At 44.2% G+C, this 3,323-nt stretch overlaps 1 non-coding gene across 1 annotated transcript; it reads left to right on the forward strand.

The window, feature by feature from the left end:
- The first annotated feature begins 1,509 nt into the window (after positions 1-1,509).
- On the forward strand, positions 1,510-1,591 carry trnas-gcu (transfer RNA serine (anticodon GCU)). The gene has a single exon. It is a non-coding gene; the product is annotated as a tRNA-Ser (tRNA).
- The last annotated feature ends 1,732 nt before the right edge of the window (positions 1,592-3,323 follow it).

Genomic DNA, 3,323 nt, shown 5'->3' on the forward strand with positions numbered 1-3,323 from the left:
TTGAGAGATATAGCCCCTTCGGCCCACCGAGTCTGTGCCAACCAGCAACCACCCATTTATACTAATCCTACATTAATCCCATATTCTCGACGACATCCCCACCATTCTCCTACCACGTACCTACACTAGGGACAATTTACAATGGCCAATTTACCTATCAACCTGCAAGTCTTTTGGAGGTGGGAGGAAACCAGAGCACCTGGCGGAAACCCACACAGACATTGGGAGAACTTGCAAACTCCACACAGGCAGTACCCAGAACTGAATCCTGGTCGCTGGAGCTGTGAGGCTGCGGTGCTAACCATTGCGCCACTGTGCTGCTGTTGGTGTTTTGATAAATGAAGGAAGTTCCCTCCACCCATTTTTTTTGGACAGACTGTGTGGTATAAGGATGTGAAGGGTTAATGCTGAAGATAGTGGGATCAACCCCTCCCACTGTCAGAGTGATGATGGAACAGTCACGTGAGATGAAGTTTGGGAGAAGAGAGAGCAGCACCAAGGATGCTAGCTTAGCAGACTTGATGAGTGTGTACAGAGTATTGTGCAAATTAGAAAAGAGTTCTTAGTTCTTTCAGCAGGAACTGTGTCCAGAAAATATCGAGAAACTCACAATTTTATTATTCAGGAGTCGGAACACAGATATTAATTCCAAGTGACAGTTCTGGGAACAATTAACAAAAAAAGTAGAGAATACTATTGCTCACTGATTGAAATCCCCTAGTGAGGAGACAGTTAAACAGGTGATCTTTTGGGGCATCCTTCGATCCAAGGTTTCAGCAACATTTTATCTCCCTTTTTGGTGAAATTCTCTGTTATTTGCAACTTTTTTTTATCAGCTTTGATGGGCGAGTGAAAAAACTGAAAAGATTGAACAGTTCCATCCTTTCTTTTCTTCCTTCTCTTCTTTCCATCAGTTTCTCTTTTCTGTCCCAGATCAATATAATGATGAGAATCCCAATTTAATCTGCTGTTTCTGGTGTTTTATCCATTCCAATCAAAATTTCAACATTCCAATCAAATCTATTTGTTATTCCACAGTGTCTCTCCATGTGTTTTATTCTGTTGTATTCTCTCACAGTCTGTTTGATGATCAATGTAACATCTCACTCTCTGTTCTGGTGAAGATCAGAAGCAGTGATATCTGTTTACACCACCCGACAAGTCGGCCTGAGGCTGTGCCTCGCTGATCATGTGGGGTTAAAGCAATTCTTCCAGTCAGTTAGTTCAGTTTTCATTTCATGAAAAATTTGGTCATCATGACTTCATCAGTGACCGAATGGTTCAGGTGTCTGAGTGATGTTAATCATGATGTGATGAAATGATTGTATGTTCCAGTCTTTCCGTGGTGGGTTTTCACACTGAGTAGAAACGTGTTGGACATGGTCTGGAAATGTTTCACACCGCTCCATTCCCAACTTCATTTACTTCCAGAAGATATATTTCCATCATTCCACAGCTGGCTGCACAGCCAGAAGCTGTGCTGAAGGTGATAGCTATGTATCTGCAACTGACAAGGTGGCTGAGAGGTTAAGGCGATGGATTGCTGATCCATTGTGCTTTGCATACGTGGGTTCGAATCCCACCCTTGTCGCTAGTTTATGAGCTGTTTCGTGTATTGTTTACGTTGGGTGAGCTTATTTGCAAAGTCAGCCTCGAAACCTGTTCTTGTCAATGTCCAGACAGTGATTCCAGAATTGTTTATACTATATTCAAATTGAGACAGACAATTGGAATTCTTCACCCAAACTGCACTGGAATGAAGATCAAATAGGGATCACGAAACGGAGCAGGATTTTTCCTCCCCTCCTTCCTTCCATCATTACTTTCTCTGGATTTGCACCAAGTGAAAGACAAATGGGAAAAGCAAATGGCGAGGGAGCAGATGCAGAAAATTATCCTTTGGCAAGAAATTTATTTTCAAATCTTCTTGATAGATTAAGTGAGTGAGCAATGCTTTGGCAGATGGAGTTTAAAATGAGGGGTCATCGACTACCGAAGAGAGATCAGAGTGTTTTTTTGTAAGAGGTGAGATGTTAGAAACGGCGGAGGAGCAGAGACCCGAATACTGAATTAATAAAAGCTCGTGGACTGGTAGAAAATAATGTGAAAAGTGAACAGAATCTGAAGATTGGAACTCATGTTGCAGTGATATAAAGCTCTGTGCTCCTGAAGTAAATGTCCAAACCCAGATTGTGGGGAATCTGTGGAGAGTAATTTGGTTTTTATTCATTCTTGGGTGTGAGTATCGCTGATCAGGTGAGCATTTATTACCCATTCCTATTGCCGTTGAGATGGTGGTGGAGAGCTGCCTTCTAGAACTGATGCAGTCCATATGGTGCAGGAACACCCACACTGCCGTTGGGGAGGGAGTTCCAGGATTGTGACCCAACAACAGTGAATAAATGGCGATATCGTTCCAAGTCAGGATGGTGAGTGACTTGGAGGGGAACCTGCAGGTAGTGAGTTCCCATGCATCTGCTGCCCTTGTCCTTCGAGGTGGTAGTGGTCACGAGTTTGGAAGGTGCTGTTGAAGGATACTTGGCGAGTTGCTGCAGTGCATACGGAGATGGTACACACTGCAGCCACTGTTTACTGGTTGTGGAGGGATTGAATGTTTAAGGTGGCGGGTTAGGTACCGATCAAGTGCGCTGCTTTGTCCTGGATGGTGTTGAGCTTCTTGAGTGTTGTTGAGTGGGATGTATTCCATCACACTCCTGACTTGTGCCTTGTCTATGGTGGACAGGATTTGGGGTGTCAGGAGGTGAGATACTTGCTGCAGAATTCGTAATCTCTGACCTGCGCTTATAGCCACAGCATAGATGTGACTGGTCCAGTTACGTTTCTGGTCAAGATATTGATGGTGGGGGATTTAACGATGATAATGCTTCTGAATATCAAAAGGTAGATTTTTTTCTCTCTCATTGGAGATGTTCACTGCTTGGCACTTGGGTGGCCAGAAGGTTGCTTGCCACTTATCAGCTCAAGCCTGAATGTTGTTCAGGTCTTGCTGCTTGCAGGCACAGACTGCTTCAGTATCTGAAGAGTTGTGAGTCATCATCTAACATTCTCACTTCTGACTTATGTTGAAGAGAAAGTCGTCAATGAAACAGCTGGGATGTTTGGGTCTAGGACACTACCCTGAGAAACCCCTGAGGCAATGTCCTGGGCTGAGATGATTGGCCTCCACGAACCACAACCATCTTGTTTTGTGCGAGGTACGACTCCAGCAAGTGGAGAGTTTTCCCCCTGATTCCCAGTGACTTCAATTTTGCTAGGGATCCTTGATGCCACACTCACTCAAGGGTGGTTCAAGAAGGCAGCCC

Source organism: Heterodontus francisci, unplaced genomic scaffold (assembly GCF_036365525.1).
Source record: "Heterodontus francisci isolate sHetFra1 unplaced genomic scaffold, sHetFra1.hap1 HAP1_SCAFFOLD_51_2, whole genome shotgun sequence".
In the NCBI taxonomy this organism is placed as follows: Eukaryota; Metazoa; Chordata; class Chondrichthyes; order Heterodontiformes; family Heterodontidae; genus Heterodontus; species Heterodontus francisci.